Below are 22,648 nucleotides of genomic sequence, written 5' to 3'. Positions count from 1 at the left end.
CATCTTCCATTCCAGTCTTCACAAAACCCGATGCAATACCTCTGGAGGATCCTAACATGAGAAATGTGAATTTATCCATTACTTTCATATGTTTACAAGGCAAGATGATGAGGATATTGTTCCCAAATTAGTTGCTACACTTAAAAGCTTATATCACTCACAGAATGAATGTTTACTTAGAATCTGTGTCCAAATCCTTTTCTAAGGAGATTCTCCTCTCATTTCAGGTCAATAGATTATTGATAGCATAAAAACAAATCTATCCCATGACATGCATCTTTCCCTTCCTACTTCTAATTTGATGGGAAGTCCTAGTAAGATCATTTTAAAATATAACTTACCTGGACTACAAAGGCAGGATACAAAACAAAGTTCAGAAGAAGGTACTTAGAGGATAAATACTTTCTAAGAGTAAGTATTGGGAAGTACTGAAGAAGTGAGAGAAATATAAGGAATGTTGCAAATGTTCAGAAAAGGAAATGATCATAATTCAGAGATAATATTCTTAAATAAAGGAAAGTAACCAAAGTTGATACTCAAAGGATACCCATGTTTGGATAAAAAGGAAAAAAGGGAAGGAATAACTATAGCCAAAAGAACAACAGCAAGCTAAATGAAATGGGTCTAATAAAACAGGTGTGAAAATATGGAGAAAGAAATGCTTGGAAATGCTCAAATAAATCAGAATATCCTTGTGTTGACACATGCTGCTTTCGTATCTGGAAACTCCCTACATACAAGGTAATTTCTTCTTAGCCTAGAGCCAGTAGCATTTACAATGATACTGGGATTTATTTTTCACACATAGAGGCACAAGATCATCTACGCTTTTCTTTATCTATTTGCTTTCCAAAGCTTCTGAACTGGAGATTAGTTGCAGAGAAATTATGAAGGCGTGCTCTTGGAAACAAAATCTTTACCTCATAGTCATTGTGACCTTGCTATGTGCCAGTTATATTTTAACTACTTAATTGACTCCATCCTGGATATAAGTGAGAGCTACCTCTGCAGTAAAGAAAGTTTATGAAGAAGGTTTGGATTTTATCAAGATGTCTAAGACATGGGCTTCTCTTCTTGTCCTTTCCTTTTATTTCAGCTGTGCATCTTGTGGAAAGGTGCTGCTGTGGCCAATGGAATATAATCACTGCATCAATTTAAAGACAATGTGGGATGAACTTGCTCAGAGGGACCATGAAGTTACTGTGCTAGTATCTTCACCATCCTTGTGGGTCTCAATAAGCCATCTACCCTTAAATTTGAGGTTCACTCTACATCCTTCACTAAGAATGAGCTTGATTTGCTTTTTACAAAATGGATCAAGATATGGACATACGAGTTACCAAAGAATACATTATGGGCATATGATTCAAAGATGCAAAAAGCATATTATGAATATTCTGATACTGTTCAAAAGCTCTGTGAGGATGCAGTTTTGAACAAAAAACTTGTGAAAAAACTGCAGAATACAGATTTGATGTTGTTTTTGGACATGCCATTTCTCCTTGTGCTGAGCTGCTGTCTGAACTACTTAACCTACCTTTGGTCTACAGTCTTTGACTTACCACTGACAATACAAATGAAAAACTCTGTGGAGGGCTCATATTACCTCCTTCCTATGTACCTGTTATCATATCAGAACTTAGGGACAAAAGGACATTTATGGAGATGGTAACAAATATGTTGTATTAGCTATATTTTGACTTTGCATTTGAGACTTTTAACAAGAAGTAGTGGGATAAATTTTACAGTGAAGTATTAGGTAAGTCTGGTTTATTTAGTACGTTTTCCCTCTAGTAGATGGAAAGAAACCTTACTTCCTTTGTGTGGGTTAGAGTGCATATGTGTGTGTATATATATACATATAATTTAAAATAAAAAATAACTTGTATTTTCTTAGCTTTAGTGTCAAAATGGAAATAGAACGCTTCTCAGTCAAAATTTATCAACTATTCAAGAAAGCATGCAAAGTAATCTAGAACTGTGTGACACTGGAGATATCCCTCCATTTGACAATAATATTCCAATATGTGAATATTCTTGGGACTTGTTTATTTAGAAAGCTACATACTCACTGTGTTTTCGATAAACCATACTGCCTGTTATTTATTGCTGTAAAATCAACCATCCTAAAACTTAGCATTTAAAAGAGCAAACGTGAGAGAGCCTCCGGGAAGATGGCGGAAGAGTAAGACGCGGAGATCACCTTCCTCCCCACAGATACACCAGAAATACATCTACACTTGGAACAACTCCTACAGAACACCTACTGAACGCTGGCAGAAGACCTCAGACCTCCCAAAAGGCAAGAACCACCCCCCACCACCACGTACCTGGGTAGGACAAAAGAAAAAAGAATAAACAGAGACAAAAGAATAGGGACGGGACCTGCACCAGTGGGAGGGAGCTGTGAAGGAGGAAAGGTTTCCACACACTAGGAAGCCCCTTCGTGGGCGGAGACTGCGGGTGGTAGAGGGGGAAAGCTTCGCAGCCGTGGAGGAGAGCGCAGCAACAGGGGTGCAGAAAGGAAAGCGGAGAGATTCCCGCACAGAGGATCGGTGCCGACCGGCACTCACCAGCCCGGGAGGCTTGTCTGCTCACTCGCCGGGGCGGGCGGGGCTGGGAGTTGAGGCTCGGGCTTCAGTCAGATCTCCGGGAGAGGACTGGGGTTGGCGGCGTGAACACAGCCTGCAGGTGGTTAGTGCACCATGGCTAGCCGGGAGGGAGTCCGGGGAAAAGTCTGCACCTGCCGAAGAGGCAAGAGACTTTTTCTTCCCTCTTTGTTTCCTGGTGCGCGAGGAGAGGGGATTAAGAGCACTGCTTAAACGAGCTCCAGAGACTGGCGCGAGCTGCGGCTAAAGCGCGTACCCCAGAGACAGTCATGAGACACTAAGGCTGCTGCTGCGGCCACCAAGAAGCCTGTGTGCGAGCACAGGTCACTATCCACAGCCCCCTTCCGGGGAGCCTGTGCAGCCAGCCACTGCCAGGGTCCCGGGATCCAGGGACAACTCCCCCTGGAGAACGCACGGCGCACCTCAGGCTGGTGCAACGTCACGCCGGCCTCTGCCGCTGCAGGCCCGCCCCGCACTCCATGCCCCTCCCTCCCCCCCGGCCTGAGTGAGCCAGAGCCCCGGAATCAGCGGCTCCTTTAACCCCGTCCGGTCTGAGCGAAGAACAGATGCCTTCTGGCGACCTACACACAGAAGCAGGGTCAAGTCCAAAGCTGAGACCCTGGGAGCTGTGAGAACAAAGAAGAGAAAGGGAAATCTCTCCCAGCAACCTCAGAAGCAGCGGATTAAAGCTCCACAATCAACTTGATGTACTCTGCATCTGTGGAATACATGAATAGACAATGAATCATCCCAAATTGAGGAGGTGGACTTTGACAGCAAGATTTATGATTTTTTCCCCTTTTCCTCTTTTTGTGAGTATGTATGTGTATGCTTCTGTGTGAGATTTTGTCTGTATACCTTTGCTTCCACCATTTGTCCTAGGGTTCTATCTGTCTGTGTTTTTTTTTTTCTTTTTTTTGTTAATTTTTTTTCTTAATAATTTTTTTATTTTAATAACTTTATTATATTTTCTTACTTTATTTTACTTTTATTTTACTTATGTTTATTTTATCTACTTTACTTTTATTTTACTTTATCTTCTTTCTTTTTTTTTGCTTCCTTCCCCCTTCCTGCCTTCCCTCCTTCCTCCCTCCCTCCCTCCTTTCTTTCTTTCTTTCTCTCTACTTCTACTAATTTTTTCTTTCTACTTTTTCTCCCTTTTATTCTGAGCAATGTGGATGAAAGGCTCTTGGTGCTGCAGCCAGGAGTCAGTGCTGTGCCTCTGAGGTGGGAGAGCCAATTTCAGGACATTGATCCACAAGAGACCTCCCAGCTCCACATAATATAAAATGGCGAAAATCTCCCACAGATCTCCATCTCAACACCAGCACCCAGCTTCACTCAACGACCAGCAAGCTACACTGCTGAACATCTTATGCCAAACAAATAGCAAGACAGGAACAAAACCCCACCCATTAGCAGAGGGGCTGCCTAAAATCATAATAAGTCCACAGACACCCCAAAACACACCACCAGATGTGGACCTGCCCACCAGAAAGACAAGATCCAGCCTCATCCACCAAAACACAGGCACTAGTACCCTCCACCAGGAAGCCTACACAACCCACTGAAACAACCTTAGCCACTGGAGACAGATATCAAAAACAACGGGAACTACGAACCTGCAGCCTGCAAAAAGGAGACCCCAAACACAGTAAGATAAGCAAAATGAGAAGACAGAAAAACACACAGCAGATGAAGGAGCAAGATAAAAACCCACCAGACCTAACAAATGAAGAGGAAATAGGCAGTCTACCTGAAAAAGAATTCAGAATAAGGATAGTAAAGATGATCCAAAATCTTGGAAATAGAATAGACAAAATGCAAGAAACATTTAACAAGGACCTAGAAGAATTAAAGATGAAACAAACAACGATGAACAATGCAATAAATGAAATTAAAAGTACTCTAGATGGGATCAATAGCAGAATAACTGAGGCAGAAGAACAGATAAGTGACCTGGAAGATAAAATAGTGGAAATAATTACTGCAGAGCAGAATAAAGAAAAAAGAATGAAAATAACTGAGGACAGTCTCAGAGACCTCTGGGACAACATTAAATGCACCAACATTCGAATTACAGGAGTTCCAGAAGAAGAAGAGGAAAAGAAAGGGACTGAGAAAATATTTGAAGAGATTATAGTTGAAAACTTCCCTAATATGGGAAAGGAAATAGTTAATCAAGTCCAGGAAGCACAGAGAGTCCCATACAGGATAAATCCAAGAAGAAATACGCCAAGACACATATTAATCAAACTGTCAAAAATTAAATACAAACAAAACATATTAAAAGCAGCAAGGGAAAAACAACAAATAACACACAAGGGAATCCCCATAAGGTTAACAGCTGATCTCTCAGCAGAAACTCTGCAAGCCAGAAGGGACTGGCAGGACATATTTAAAGTGATGAAGGAGAAAAACCTGCAACCAAGATTACTCTACCCAGCAAGGATCTCATTCAGATTTGATGGAGAAATTAAAACCTTTACAGACAAGCAAAAGCTGAGAGAGATCAGCACCACCAAACCGTCTTTACAACAACTGCTAAAGGAACTTCTCTAGGCAAAAAACACAAGAGAAGGAAAAGACCTACAATAACGAACCCTAAACAATTAAGAAAATGGGAATAGGAACATACATATCGATAATTACCTTAAATGTAAATGGACTAAATGCTCCCACCAAAAGACACAGATTGGCTGAATGGATACACAGACAAGACCCATATATTTGCTGTCTACAAGAGACCAACTTCAGACCTAGAAATACATATAGACTGAAAGTAAGGGGATGGAAAAAGATATTCCATGCAAATGGAAACCAAAAGAAAGCTGGAGTAGCAATTCTCATATCAGACAAAATAGACTTTAAAATAAAGAATATTAGAAGAGACAAAGAAGGACACTACATAATGATCAAGGGATTGGTCCAAGAAGAAGATATAACAATTGTAAATATTTATGCACCCAACATAGGAGCACCTCAATACATAAGGCAAATACTAACAGCCATAAAAGGGGAAACTGACAGTAACACATACATAGTAGGGGAATTTAACACCCCACTTTCACCAATGGACAGATCATGCAAAATGAAAATAAATAAGGAAACACAAGCTTTAAATGATATATTAAACAAGATGGACTTAATTGATATTTATAGGACATTCCATCCAAAAACAACAGAATACACATTTTTCTCAAGTGCTCATGGAACATTCTCCAGGATAGATCATATCTTGGGTCACAAATCAAGCCTTGGTAAATTTAAGAAAATTGAATTTGTATCAAGTATCTTTTCTGACCACAACACTATGAGAACTATATATCAATTACAGGAAAAGATCTGTAAAAAATACAAACACATGGAGGCTGAACAATACACTACTTAATAACGAAGTGATCACTGAAGAAATCAAAGAGGAAATAAAAAAATATCTAGAAACAAATGACAATGGAGACACAATGACCCAAAATCTATGGGATGCAGCAAAAGCAGTTCTAAGAGGGAAGCTTATAGCAATACAACATACCTTAAAGTACAGGAAACATCTCGAATAAACAACCTAACCTTGCACCTAAAGCAGTTAGAGAAAGAAGAACAAAAAATACCCAAAGTTAGCAGAAGGAAAGAAATCATAAACATCAGATCAGAAATAAAAGAAAAAGAAATGAAGGAAATGATAGCAAAGATCAATAAAATTAAAAGCTGGTTCTTTGAGAAGATAAACAAAATTGATAAACCATTAGCCAGACTCATCAAGAAAAAAAGGGAGAAGACTCAAATCAATAGAATTAGAAATGAAAAAGGAGAAGTAACAACTGACACTGCAGAAATACAAAAGATCAAGAGAGATTACTACAAGCAACTATATGCCAATAAAATGGACAATCTGGAAGAAATGGACAAATTCTTAGAAATGTACAACCTGCCAAGACTGAATCAGGAAGAAATAGAAAATATGAACAGACCAATCACAAGCACTGAAATTGAAACTGTGATTAAAAATCTTCCAACAAACAAAAGCCCAGGACCAGATGACTTCACAGGCGAATTATATCAAACATTTAGAGAAGAGCTAACACCTATCCTTCTCAAACTCTTCCAAAATATAGCAGAGGGAGGAACACTCCCAAACTCATTCTACGAGGCCACCATCACCTTGATACCAAAACCAGACAAGGATGTCACAAAGAAAGAAAACTACAGGCCAATATCACTGATGAACATAGATGCAAAAATCCTCAACAAAATACTAGCAAACAGAATCCAACAGCACATTAAAAGGATCATACACCATGATCAAGTGGGGTTTATTCCAGGAATGCAAGGATTCTTTAATATATGGAAATCAATCAATGTGATAAACCATATTAACAAATTGAAGGAGAAAAACCATATGATCATCTCAATAGATGCAGAGAAAGCTTTCGACAAAATTCAACACTGATTTATGATAAAAACCCTGCAGAAAGTTGGCATACAGGGAACTTTCCTCAACATAATAAAGGCCATATATGACAAACCCACAGCCAACATCATCCTCAATGGTGAAAACCTGAAAACATTTCAACTAAGATCAGGAACAAGACAAGGTTGCCCACTCTCACCACTCTTATTCAACATAGTTTTGGAAGTTTTAGCCACAGCAATCAGAGAAGAAAGGGAAATAAAAGGAATCCAAATCAGAAAAGAAGAAGTAAAGCTGTCACTGTTTGCAGATGACATGATACTATACATAGAGAATCCTAAAGATGCTACCAGAAAACTACTAGAGCTAATCAATGAATTTGGTAAAGTAGCAGGATACAAAATTAATGCACAGAAATCTCTTGCATTCCTACACACTAATGATGAAAAATCTGAAAGTGAAATCAAGAAAACACTCCCATTTACCATTGCAACAAAAAGAATAAAATATCTAGGAATAAACCTACCTAAGAAGACAAAAGAGTTGTATGCAGAATATTATAAGACACTGATGAAAGAAATTAAAGATGATACAAATAGATGGAGAGATATACCATGTTCTTGGATTGGAGAATCAGCATTGTGAAAATGACTCTGCTACCCAAAGCAATCTACAGATTCAATGCAATCACTATCAAACTACCACTGGCATTTTTCACAGAACTAGAACAAAAAATTTCACAATTTGTATGGAAACACAAAAGACTCCGAATAGCCAAAGCAATCTTGAGAAAGAAAGAAGGAACTGAAGGAATCAGGCTCCCGGACTTCAGACTATACTACAAAGCTACAGTAATCAAGACAGTATGGTACTGGCACAAAAACAGAAAGATAGATCAATGGAACAGGATAGAAAGCCCAGAGATAAACCCACGCACATATGGTCACCTTATCTTTGATAAAGGAGGCAGGAATGTACAGTGCAGAAAGGACAGCCTCTTCAATAAATGGTGCTGGGAAAACTGGACAGGTACATGTAAAAGTATGAGATTAGATGACTCCCTAACACCATACACAAAAAGAAGCTCAAAATGGATTAAAGACCTAAATGTAAGGCCATAAACTATCAAACTCTTAGAGGAAAACATAGGCAGAACCCTCTATGACATAAATCACAGCAAGATCCTTTTTGACCCACCTCCTAGAGAGATGGAAATAAAAACAAAAGTAAACAAGTGGGACCTAATGAAGCTTCAAAGCTTTTGCACAGCAAATAAACCATAAACAAGACCAAAAGACAACACTCAGAATGGGAGAAAATATTTGCAAATGAAGCAACTGACAGAGGATTAATCTCCAAAATTTACAAGCAGCTCATGCAGCTCAATAACAAATAAACAAACAACCCAATCCAAAAATGGGCAGAATACCTAAATAGACATTTCTCCAAAGAAGATATACAGACTGCCAACAAACACATGAAAGAATGCTCAACATCATTAATCATTAAAGAAATGCAAATCAAAACTAAAATGAGGTATCATCTCACACTGGTCAGAATGGCCATCATCAAAAAATCTAGAAACAATAAATGCTGGAGTGGGTGTGGAGAAAAGGGAACCCTCTTGCACTGTTGGTGGTAATGTAAATTGATACAGCCACTGTGGAGAACAGTATGGAGGTTCCTTAAAAAACTACAAATAGATCTACCATATTACCCAGCAATCCCACTACTGGGCATATACCCTAAGAAAACCATAATTCAAAAAGAGTCATGTACCAAAATGTTCATTGCAGCTCTATTTACAATAGCCCGGAGATGGAAACAACCTAAGTGTCCATCATCGGATGAATGGATAAAGAAGATGTGGCACATATATACAATGGAATATTACTCAGCCATAAAAAGAAACGAAATTGAGCTTTTTGTAATGAGGTGGAAAGAACTAGATTCTGTCATACAGAGTGAAGTAAGTCAGAAAGAGAAAGACAAATACCGTATGCTAACACATATATATGGAATTTAAGAAAAAAAAATGTCATGAAGAACCTAGGGGTAAGACAGGAATAAAGACACAGACCTACTAGAGAACGGACTTGAGGATATGCGGAGGGGGAAGGGTGAGCTGCGACAAAGCAAGAGAGAGGCATGGACATATATACACTACCAAATGTAAGGTAGATAGCTAGTGGGAAGCAGCCGCATAGGACAGGGAGATCAGCTCGGTGCTTTGTGACCGCCTGGAGGGGTGGGATAGGGAGGGTGGGAGGGAGGGAGACGCAAGAGGGAAGAGATATGGGAACATATGTATATGTATAACTGATTCACTTTGTTATAAAGCAGAAACTAACACACCATTGTAAGGCAATTATACTCCAATAAAGATGTAAAAATAATAAAAAATAAAATAATAAAATAAAAGAGCAAACGTATCATTTGCTCATGATCCTATGAATCAGCAACTTGGGCTGGGCTCAGGGAAATGTTTCTTCTTTGAGGCTTGTCTGGGCTTACTCATTAGCCTACGGTTAGTTATCAGCTTGGCTGCGGTGGATCAGTCCAAGAAAGTGTCACTCTCATGGCTGGGATTTGGCAGATTGGCAGGATATTATGATTGTCTCTTCCATGTGACCTCTCCAACAGAAAAGCTTGGAATTTTTCACATGACAGAAGAATTCTAGAATAGTTTGTATGAAAGTTTTAGGCCTAGATTTGGAAGTCACACAATATCACTTCTGCCACCTTCTATTGGTAAAACAAGTCACAACACAAGCCCAAATTCAAAAGGTGAAGAAGTAGCCTCCACCTCTCAATAGGAGGAGTTTCAAAGACTACGTAGCCACTTTTAATATACTATAGTAAGAAACTTCGTTAAATATATTTAAAAATCAAGTGAAAGTCAGTCATGATTAAATATAATTTTAAACCTGGGTGTAGTAAAAAAAATCTACTTCATGTACAAGAAAGTATGACACTTTGTGTAAACTTTATGTTTACTTGTCTTTAAAATTAAACATTTCTATGGTTTCCCTGGTGGCGCAGCGTTTTAGAGTCCGCCTGCCGATGCAGGGGACAGCGGTTCGTGCCCCAGTCCGGGAAGATCCCACACGCCCTGGAGCGGCTAGGCCCGTGAGCCATGGCCGCTGAGCCTGCGCGTCCGGAGCCTGTGTTCTGCAACGGGAGTGGCCACAACAGTGAGAGGCCCACGTACCGCAAAGAAAAAAAAAAAAAATTCAACATTTTATGAACTTATACCTGAGGTTCCTTTCAGCTTTCAGCATCAAAGTCTCTGATATCTCTCTTCTAGATTCAGTTCTTCTATTATTTTAATATCTCTAACATCTCCATCATCTAATATATCTATTAAGAAGGAAAATTACTTAGTGTGGATGAGTTATCTCTGGGAATTATCTAGTATTACTCCTTCCTTCTCAATGGATTAAAATTCATTTGCTAAGTAAACCTAAAACACTGGGGATTAATATTAGAATTATCAATGTCTGCTTTCTGATTCTACAACACTACAGTTTGAAAAATGAAGCAGAAGGCAAAGTTCCAGAATATTTTTCATATCTGGATGATTTCTAATCTTGATTCTGTGAGTACATTCATTCAACTATAAATATTTATTGAGCTTCTTCTTGTTTGAGGGGGGGTGAAGCACAGAAGGAAATTAGTAAATATTTATTGAGAATTTACACTTCTCCAGGAAATCTACATCCTTTACATTTATTAACTCATGAAAGACACATATAGAAATCCTGTTCATAGGCACTATTATTCTCGTCATTTTATAAATATGGAAACTTAAGTAAGATAACCTACTCAGATTCTCTTGGGGAAGAAGTGATGGAGATGGGATTAAAACACAGCAGTCTGGCCCCTGAACCTAAGCACTTGTATATTGCATTAACTGAAAGAAAAGCATGAGACTGTAATTTCAAAACTCCATGTATGATTTGGAGAAACATTGTGCTAAGCACCAAGTGTGCTGCAATATAGAAGACCAAGAAGATTAGTTTTTCTTGATGTTGGTGGTCTTTATAAAAAACACTCTCCATAGTCAGCATATACCGCTGAACTAACCAAACTTATTTTTGCCAGGAGAGATGCTCCCTCACCACCATTTACTCATAGATACATATAAAGCATCTTTGTGTTTGGGAAGTATTGTAAAAATTTTGGAAACCTAAGAAAAGTATCCCTTCCAAATTGATCTTAACCATCTTTGACAGAAATTCATAATTACTCTCAATGCCTAAGAATATTTAAAAGGGTAATTTACAATTACAAAGGAAATAAATATCCGAGTTATATAAACATTAAACTTTGATTACATATATAGTATATGAGGTTATAGGATGTAGTGGCTTGGAGAATAGAGCCAAGGTCAAAGTCTCAGGAACAAATTCTGCTAAAAATTAATCAAGGATCACAGATCATAGAAAATAAGCTCTTAGATGAGATTCCATTGCCAGGGCATGCAAGGCAATGTGAAGGAAAACAGAGCATCAAATGCCAAACAATCAAAGTAGAAAGCTGGCTGGTGAATGACGTGGGAGGATGAGTAGGCCTATCTGGAATAAAAGACTAAACAAATAACCCAAAGACCAAAGTTTCTAAGATAAAAATTAATCAGGAATCATAAGTCATAGAAAATAAGCTCGTAAATGAGATACCATAATAAGCACATGCACAGCAATGGGAAGGAAAACAGGGCACCAAATTACAATCAAAGTAGAATGCTGGGCTGTGAATGGGGCGGGTGCATTGGTCTGTGAGAATATGACTAAGCAAATAATCCAAAGCCACGAAAAAGCTTAGAGAAATTGTAGGTAAATAAGGGGACAGAGGTGAAAGCGATTGACAGAAATAGACTTTTACAACCAAGACAGTTTTCCAGTCTGACTTTCCAGAAGTTTTTTGTCATTCCTTGAAAAAGAAGCCATCACAGCATTGCTGATTTATTCTAGGAATAGAAACTAACAAAGGAGATCCTTTGATCAAGTTATAAACACTAAAGGAATATTTTTCAGCTTTGGGCAGGTGAGTCTCCTTTATCACTCATTCCCACTTGTTCATAATATTTATTTTTAGCTTTTCCAGTATTTATAATTTTTCTGGAGACCAAAGAGACAAGTTTAGATATGGGAAAACACTTCACAGTCTGAATCATGTGATACTTCCTTAGCCTCCTATCCTTTCTAGGCAGTTATCAAGCAGCCTTCCCTTTATATTAGATTGTAGTAATTGATAGAGTCAGAATGTTTCAAATTTCCTAGGACAGAAAAAATAAATGACATAGAGATGGAAGTGAAAGACATCATTTCATTTAGTGCACCTCATTCATCATGCCCTTTCTTGATCACAGATGGTCCAAGAATTTAGTCCCACAATAAGCTTTCTTATTTAAAACATACAAGAAAGTGTGAGACTTTAAGTTATGCAAGGGAAGGCTATTCATTCTTAGTGATATATGCATCATTAGGGAAGCTTCTTAAACCACTGAGGTTTCTCTTCTTGCCTTTCTCTATACTCCTAGAGGAAATTCAATTTCCTATGAGTAACCTGTTTATTCTCTGGTGGCTAGCTAAGTGACACTGGAGACCAGATTGAAATAAGTGTGAACAGTGCAAATTCATCATGCTGCAGGTCCTTGTTTAATGTGGAAAGTCATTAATAATCTTTAGAAAACAATCTCTATGGGGGTGAGATCAAGTTGGTGAAATAGGAAGGCCCTGAACTTACCTCCTCCCACGGACACACCAAAATACAACTATTCAGAAAGCAACTACCTTTGAGAACAACTTGAAGACTAGCATAAAAGATTTCCCACAACTAAAGATATAAAGAAGGAGCCACAACTAGACAAGTAGGAGGAGCAGAGATGCAGTCTAACAAGGACCCACACCCTGGGGTTGGCCACCCACAAACAGGAGGAATATCACAACCACAGACGTTCTCCTCCAGGAGAAAGGGGTCTGAGCCCCCACTTCAGGCTCCCCATTTTGGTAAGATAGGCCCCCAGAATGTCTGGCTTTGCAAACCAGACGGGCTTACATTCAAGAGAACAGAAGACCCTGTAAACAGAGATTCTATTCTCAAAGTGTGCACACAAAATCTCACACAGTCTGAGTCCCAGTGAAGAGGCAGTAGTTAAAAAGGCACCTGGGTGAGACCCACTTGCTGATCTTGGCGAGTCTCCTGGAGAGGCATTGTGCAGCTGGGACTCCACCTAGGGATGGAGACTCTGGTGGCAGCCATTTTGGGGATTTTGTTCTACCATGCTAACATTGGCAAACACCATTTTGGAAGCCTCTCTCTAACCTATTAGCACCAGGGGCTTGCCTGCCAGTAGGTCCATGGCAATCACACAATGCTGGGTCATCCTTGGAAGATGGGGATGCTCAGTTAGTTAAAAAAAAACAAAAGTTTAAAATGTTAGAGCATTAAGTAAAAATGCACAAATATCATCAATGTGATACAAGCCCAATGCTATGCAGGAAAATGACCATTTAGAATGTAATATTCATCACATACTTAAATAATTACAGAGAGATATTGACTTAGAATTAAAATCTGTTAGTTAACTTGAACATGTAATACATAAAACAAGAATTAAACTTTAACAATTATTTGAACCTGGGTTCAAAGGTGCAGAGGGGAGAAGTTATTGTAAGCTGTGTAAGTCTCTCACTTAACATGTATTTTTTTCCTTCTCTTTTTTCTGTATATATGTTTTTTTAAATTATAAAACACTGGCATTATTTGTTCATCTTGACCAACACAGACTTGAAGCTTTATTGCTATATCTTCTAAGAAAAAATGGATACAAATTTACATATATTCATTTTCCTATTTTCTTTTTCAGGAAGACTCACTACATTGTGTGAATTGATGGGGAAAACTGATATTTGACTGATAAGAAGCTATTGGGACTTTCAATTTCTCCACCCACTCTTACCAAATTTTGAATTTGTTGGAAGACTCCACAGCAAACCTGCCAAACCACTGCCTAAGGTAAACTGGTGTCTTGAATAGTTTTCTATTCCCAGTCCAAATACTGTCTTATGGAAAAGAAACGGACAATATATAAAATTTCTTCACACCATGCCCTCACCTATTATGTGTTTCAGGTTTTATTATCACTGAAGATTCTGAGCTACATAACAGTCATGAAAAGTAAGAGAGAAATGCAAGATTGTGTGGATATAGCCACTATAAAAAAGTCTTCCAACACATAAGAAATTATATTTTTTTTTAACAAATGTGTATTCTTTGTCTGCTAGATACCAGATTCTACACTCCGAAATGAAGAAGGAGGGGTGAATGAGATAGACACAGTTGTAGTCCTTAGGGATATTATAGACTGGTCAGCCAGAAAAACTATAAATGTTAAATAGTTATTTACAATCAAGTACAAATCACAAAATGCATAAAACTGAGGTAATGTGGGAGCTTATCTCTTGTATTTTATTAAAATAAATTGCAATGAGGTATTTAAAAGAATTAAATTCTGATAATGTGATATTAAAAGTGGAAATATGTGAGAGTATTCAAAGGTTATGGAATCTGGTGCTTTAATATATGGTACTATGATAGCTAGGAAATATACAAAAGCCAAATCCTGCCGGTAGTGCCTTTCCTATAAAATATGGATGCACAAGAAAAAAAGAAGAAAAATGAGGGAGGGGGTTTACTTACCTATCTCATTGGAGTGGTGTGAGAATAAAATTGTCTAATACAGTAATTCTTCATTATATACAGATTCTGTATTTTCAAATTTTCCTACTCACTAAAATTTATTTGTAACCCCAGAATCAATATTTGTAGTACTTCATGGTCATTCACAGCTATATACAGAGCAGCAAAAAAGTTACTCACTGGACGTGCATGTTCCCAGTTAAGCATTGAACAAGGCAATCCTCTGCCTTTTTGTTGCCGCTCTCATACTGTAAATAAGTGTCCTTTTCAGGTCTAATTAATGCCACATTTTTGCATTTGAGTGCTTTTTGTTGGTGATGTCGCTGTTTGGAATGGCCCCCAAGGAGAGCGCTGACATGTTTTCTATTGTTCCGGAAAAGAAGTAAGAAGGCTGTGATGTGCCTTAGGAAGAAAATATGTTTGCCAGATAATCTTCATTCCATTCCATGAGTTATAGCACTGTTGGCTATGAGTTCAGTGTTGATGAATCAACAATATATGTTAAACAAGGTGTTTTAAAACAGAAACACACATAAAACCAGCTTATGTGTTGAGCAGTTGACAAAAATGTTGCGACAAGAAGCTTGGGTGAAACCAGGAGCAATGATTCATTACTCACAAATGACATGTTTGTGGCAACTTTATAGAACATAATTACTAAGAATAAAAAGAATCGACTGGATACATAAAGCCCATACACAGTGCCAAGGACATAGTGCTTGATAAATATTAGCTATTGTGACAAATTTCTCAGTGCCCCTTTTGACAAAAGGAATTTGTCTCAGAAACCAAAGTAAGAAGAAGAAAATGTTAAAATTGTATTTGAAGCTTTAAGCAGTCTCACTAGTATCTAGACTGGAGGGATTCCTTCTGGTATATGTACTTGTGTATGTGTCATACTGGCAAACTCATGATATTTTTTCCCAAAAAAATTGTTCTCATCATATTTGAGATCAAAGAACTTCACAGCACAAAATAGAACGGAAATTATTGTATCCTGATAATACAATTCATGGAAATAAGCCTCTCTCAGGAATTGGTTGTAGTGGTGCATTAAAAATCATCCAGTAATGCATAAAGATATAGCTCTATTTCAATCATGTAAACTGCCTGACCTCACTAGCTAGGCTTGGAAACAAATAAAGTAAAGTAGATATCAGAGAGGAAGTGCCTAGTTTAGTATTAACCTGCACAATAGGCTACAAATTTTAAAATGTAAATGAAAGTTTTCCATAACGTTATGTCATGAGCCCCAATTAGTTCATAGATAGCCTGATCAGATGTTTTACCCAATAAATCACACTCTCGTGGAGTAAAATCCACCCAAAATAAACAATTTACAGGCAAAATCTGTCACATTCATTATGAGTCATAGCATTAATTCCCTTAAAATATCTGGGCCATGATCAGAAGTAAAATTAAATTTATACTCAAAATTTAAACATCCCATATAAAAATAATGATAATATTTGACATTGTAATTTCATTAGGTTTTGAATGAAAATAGAGAGAAATAAACTACAGGAAGTTTTGAAAAGCTATTTCCTTAAGAGAGATGAAATTAATATAGCATGCCCAGTGTTATCAGAGCATGAGGTAGAAAGAAAAAGGAAATAATATTTTAAGATAAGGAAAATTGCTTTCATCAGTCTTTTTCTCTTTCAGTCAATTAATGTAATATCACCAGAAGTTTAATAGATCAGAATCTTAACTGAGGATTAAATTTAGGGAACCTGTCAATATTGGGAATTTGAAACACCAATAAATAAATAATAAATTGTGATTAACAAATTCAGAGCCATTTATTTATATATAGATGATTTAACAAGAGCACTTTCGTTCTTCTACCAAAGCAATTATATGTAACCTCATAATCAGGTTATATTATCATATGTAGCCTTTATAATCAGGAAAGCCTGTACACCAAAAGAGACATCCTGAAAACTGTCAAGAAGAAAAGTAGACCAATTCAGTAACAAATACACTGGGCATAGAATGACATAAAATCTCAAGAAGCCGAGCTACAGACAGATTCTCTGTTAGGAATTCAGGTCCTTTTAAATCTTTGTCTTCTGTCAACTCCTCCAAACAACACCAAAAAAAATCCAAACAAACAAAAAATACCTTGTTGATCAAGCAAGGCTAGGTTTATTTGACTTATTATAGGAAAAAAGAACAGCACTTTGACAGAGTTTTATTACTTTTCAGCAGAGGAAAGTCAGGGGAAGATAATTCTAAGGTATTGGGGCCTGGTTGGTGATATCAAGGAGGAAGAATTTGTAAAGTGAGGAACAGTTTGGGACTGGGCAAAGTTCAAGGCATAACTTTGGATTGCTGGACACAGTGAGGTCAGGTCTTGATTTTGTCTGGGTGAGCAAGCCACGTGTTTTAATAAGCACACTATTTTACTTGGTCACAATCCTGTCATCCTGGGACAAATTACTAAGTCATTGTTGCTGGAACTTAGCATTATTTAACACATAACTAGAAAAAAAATTCCTGGTCCTGCTATTGTTTGAGACATGGAATAAAAATTACACTGTTTTCAAAACTCACTTAAGAAAATTAAACCTGTGCTGTCACAACGTAAAATGTTCTTTACTGGAAACTTTACTGCTGCCTCTTTTTGATAAGTAATAAATAAATCATACTTGCCTAGTAGTCAATGATTATACATTGATTAAAGAAAATAGATTTCATATTACACATCTCTTTCCAAGGGGGTTTAAGGTTTGGCATGTTAGAAGATGAGACATTCTAACAATACTTCTTTCTTTAGAAATATACATATTCATTTCCTTCAAACAAACTAAAACAAGAATAAATGAAACAAACAAACAAAACTCTCTCTTTCTCTCTTTGCTGATGCCCCTTTGTAGTACAGCAAATTATTTCTTTTCAGGAAATCAAAAAGTTGTCCAAAGCTCTGGAGAAGATGGCATTGTATTATTTAGTTTGGGCTCAATGGTCCAAAACCTTCCAGAAGGAAAGGCTAACATGATTGTATTGGTCCCTGCCCAGATTCCATAGAAGGTATGATACATTGCCTTTGTGCTGAACAACTACTTGAATGACTCTCTTTAATGTCTATGGAGTGGGTCCATTAAAATAATTTTTGCAAGGGGGAGAGAATTTCATAACACAATTAGATCAAAATGAACTGGTATATCTGTTTTTCTTTTGAAGTCAAATTTTTAAATGGTGCAAGGGGGACTCATGTGCTTAAATATTCCAATTCAAGTTTTACTTTGTTCTCAGAGACACTTCTATATTAGAGGTTATGTGTGAGGTTTCCGTGCTATTAAGTTAATAGTAAGAACACAAGAATGTCCAAATCTAACTCCACAAATAATGATTTTTCCCAGAGGAGTTCCTGGGGGACTGTGGAAGTTCTGAGCAGCAGAGAGACATTGTGTTACAGTTCAGTTAGTAGCTGCACTCGATATTCAATATTCAAAATAGAATTTTGAAAAAGGCTGAGTTGAAGCATAAAGATTCAAATCCTTCTTCCTGTTCCTGCTCTCTCTTTTCCCAAGATGAAAAGAGCATATATCTTTTTTCTTTCCTTCTTTCTTTTTAAAACATCTTTATTGGAGTATAATCGCTTTACAATAGTGTGTTAGTTCTGCTTTATAACAAAGTGAATCAGTTATACATATGCATATGTCCCCATATCTCTTCCCTCTTGCGTCTCCCTCCCTCCCACCCTCCCTATCCCACACATCTAGGTGGTCACAAAGCACCGAGCTGATCTCCCTGTGCTGTGCGGCTGCTTCCCACTAGCTATCTATTTTACGTTTGGTAGTATATATATGTCCATGCCACTCTCACTTTGTCCCAGCTTACCCTTCCCCCTCCCCGTATCCTCAAGTCCATTCTCTAGTAGGTCTGTGTCTTAAAACCAGTCGTTGAGTAAAAGACCAAGAGAGACCCCTGGGAGCCATGCTTTGTTTCCTGTTAAAGCAGAGAAGGGTGACAGGAAGAGGCATAGGCTCTGAATTTAAGGTCTCTTAGTTCTGTCCATTAACAACTTGGCCTAATCAACATACGGTTCTGACCAATTGGATTAACAGCTACTTTCTCAGAGGTGGGGAGGAAGAGGAGAGGCAAAAACTGGAAAGCATGGGAGTAGTCAGGGTTAGCACAGAGAAAATTACAGAAGTCCTCCCTGGTAAATCCTATAGTTATTCTTATGACAGTATAAATCCATCTGAGCTCTCTCACTAGTGGTGAACTACTTTCCACCTTCAGGCATGATCTAAACTGCCCCAAAACAACCCAAACACTTTTTATCTTCTACAGCCTGGAATCAGGCTGACTGCCTTGACAAGTAATAGACAGCCACCTACCTTAAAAAAAAAAAATTGCCCCAGTAACCTAGGATTCCTTGGGATTTCATCCCATTGAGAAGTGAGAATTTCAGTATCCATGAATTCTTTGGGCTGGATATAGCATATTCGATACCTTCTAAATTAGTGTTTTCCATTGTATAAAATGCAGTTAGATCTCCTGAAAGCATAAACTGCTACTTTGCCTATTTTAGCATATAATGGTCAGTGAAAATTAATGTGGCATTGTCTTTTTTAAAATTTTATCACTTGTATTATTCTTCAGTTCCTAGCTTTATATAAAAACGTGTAAAACTGTGCATGGATAACTCCACTCTTAGAAACTAGAAACTTTGAGGGAAAAAAACTGAGATAATATCTTGAAAAATTCATACTTAAAAGATTATAGGAGATTGGTTCAAGATGGCAGAGTAGAAGGACGTGCTCTCATCTCCTCTTATGAGAGCACCGGAATCACAACTTACTGATGAACAATCATCAACTGGAAGACACTGCAACTCACCAAAAATGATATCTGACATCCAAAGACAAAGGAGAAGCTACAATGAGATGGTAGGAGGGGTGCAGTCTCAATAAAATCAAATCCCATAACTGCTGGGTAGGTGACTTACACTGGAGAACACTTATACCACAAAAGTCCACCAACTGGAGTGTAGGTTCTGAGCCCCACATCAGGCTTCCCAACCTGGGGGTCCGGCCACAGAAGGAGGAATTCCTAGATAATCAGACTTTGAAGGCTAGTGGTATTTGATTGCAGGACTTTGACAGAACTGGGGGAAAAAGAGACTCCACTCTTGGAGGGCACACACAAAGTAGTGTGCCCATTGGGAAACACGGGAAGGAGCGGTGACCCAATAGAAGAATGAACTAGACCTACCTGCTAGTGTTGGAGGGTGTCCTGCAGAGGTAGCGAGTGACAGTGTCTCACTGTGAGGACAAGGACACTGGCAGCAGAAGTTCTGGGAAGTACTGCTTGGTGTGAGCTCTCCCAGAGCCCGCCATTAGCCTCACCAAAGAGCCTGGGTAGGCTTCATTTTTGGGTCACCTCATGGCAAACAATGAACAGGGAGAGAACCCAGCCCCACCCATCAGCAGACAAGTGGATTAAAGTTTTATTGAGCTCTGCCCACCACAGCAACAGCCAGCTCTACCCACCACCAGTCCCTCCCATCAGGAAACTTGCACAAGCCTTTTAGATAGCCTTATCCACCAGAGGGCAGACAGCAGAAGCAAGAAGAACTACAATCCTGCAGCCTGTGGAATAAAAACCACATTCACAGAAAGATAGACAAGATGAAAAGGAAGAGGGCTATGTACCAGATGAAGGAACAAGATAAAACCCCAGAAAAACAGTTAAATGAAGTGGAGATAAGCAACCTTCCAAAGAAAGAATTCAGAATAATGATAGTGAAGATGATCCAGGACCTCCGGAAAGGAATGGAGGCAAGGATAGAGAAGATGTAAGAAATGATTATCAAAGACATAGAAGAATAAAAGAACAAACAAACAGAGATGAATAATACAATAACTGAAATGAAAACTACACTAGAAGAAATCAATAGCAGAATAACTGAGGCAAAAGAACAGATAAGTGACCTGGAAGACAGAATAGTGGAATTCACTGCTGCAGAACAAAGAAAAAAGAAGAAATAGAAAATATGAACAGACCAATCACTAGTAATGAAATTGAAACTGTGATTAAAAATCTTCCAACAAACGAAAGTCCAGGACCAGATGTCTTCACAGGCGAATTCTATCAAACATTTAGGGAAGAGCTAACACCCATCCTTCTCAAACTCTTCCAAAAAATTGCAGAGGAAGGAACACCCCCAAACTCATTCAATAGCCACCATCACCTGATACCAAAACCAGACAAAGATACTACAAAAAAAGAAAATTAGAGACCAGTAACACTGATGAATATAGATGTAAAAGTCCCCGACAAAATACTAGCAAACAGAATCCAACAACATATTAAAAGGATCATACACCATGATCAAGTGGGATTTAGCTCAGGGATGCAAGGATTCTTCATGATACACAAATCAATCAATGTGATACACCATATTAACAAATTGAAGAATAAAAACCATATAATCATCTCAATAGATGTGGAGAAAGCTTTTAACAAAATTCAACACCTATTTATGATAAAAACTCTCCAGAAAGTGGGAATAGAGGGACGCTACCTCAACATAATAAAGGCCATATATGACAAACACACAGCAAACATCATTCTCAATGGTGAAAAACTGAAAGCATTTCCACTAAGGTCAGGAACAAGACAAGGATGTCCACTCCCACCACTATTATTCAACATAGTTTTGCAAGTCCTAGCCACAGCAATCAGAGGAGAAAAAGAAATAAAAGGAATACAAATCGGAAAAGAAGAAGTAAAACTGTCACTCTTTGCAAATGAAATGATACTATACATAGAGAAACCTAAAAATGCCACCAGAAAACTACTAGAGCTAATCAATGAATTTGGTAAAGTTGCAGGATACAAAATTAATGCACAGAAATCTCTTGCATTCCTATACACTAATGATGAAAAATTTGAAAGAGAAATTAAGGAAACACTCCCATTTACCATTGCAACAAAAAGAATAAAATACCTAGGAATAAACCTACTTAGGGATACAAAAGACCTATATGCAGAGAACTATAAGACACTGATGAAAGAAATTAAAGATGATACCAACAGATGGAGAGATATACCATGTTCTTGGACTGGAAGAATCAACATTATTAAAATGACTATACTACCCAAAGCAGTATATAGATTCAATGCAATCCCTACCAAATTACCAATGGCATTTTTTATGGAACTAGAACAAAAAATCTTAAAATTTGTATGGAGACACAAAAGACCCTAAATAGCCAAAGCGGTTTTGAGGGAAAAAAAACGGAGGTGGAGGAATCAGACTCCCTGACTTCACACTATACTACAAAGCTACAGTAATCAAGAAAATATGGTACTGGCACAAAAATATAGATATATCAAATATAGATCAATGGTACAGGATAAAAAACCCAGAGATAAACCCACGCACTTGTGGTCAACTACTCTATGACAAAGGAAGCAAGGATATACAAGGATATACAATAAGTGGTGCTGGGAAAACTGGACAGCTACATGTAAAAGAATGAAATTAGAACACTCCCTAACACCATACACAAAAATAAACCCTAAATGGATTAGAGACCTAAGTGTAAAACCGGACACTATAAAACTCTTAGAGGAAAACATAGGAAGAACACTCTTTGACATAAATCACAACAAGATCTTTTATGATCCACCTCCTAGAGTAAGGAAATAAAAACAAAAATAAACAAATGGGACCTAATGAAACTTTAAAGCTTTTGCACAGCAAAGGAAGCCATAAACAAGACGAAAAGACAACCTTCAGAATGGGAGAAAATATTTGCCAACGAATCAACAGACAAAGGATTAATCTCCAAAATATATAAACAGCTCATGCAGCTCAATATTAAAGAAACAAACAATGCAATCCAAAAATGGGCAGAAGACCTAAATAAACATTTCTTCAAAGAAGACATACACATGGCCAAGA

The 22,648-nt window shown here is 37.8% G+C and overlaps 1 pseudogene; it reads left to right on the top strand.

Annotated features, from left to right (window-relative positions):
• The first annotated feature begins 296 nt into the window (after positions 1-296).
• Positions 297-22,648, top strand: LOC111168147 (UDP-glucuronosyltransferase 2B17-like; annotated as a pseudogene).

The sequence above is a fragment of the Delphinapterus leucas genome, unplaced genomic scaffold, assembly GCF_059928025.1.
Source record: "Delphinapterus leucas isolate spDelLeu-1000000601 "Yukka" unplaced genomic scaffold, BTC_Dleu_Yukka2 spDelLeu_asBTCV2_sq60, whole genome shotgun sequence".
Classification (NCBI taxonomy): Eukaryota; Metazoa; Chordata; class Mammalia; order Artiodactyla; family Monodontidae; genus Delphinapterus; species Delphinapterus leucas.
This window is presented reverse-complemented; position numbering and strand designations above follow the sequence as displayed.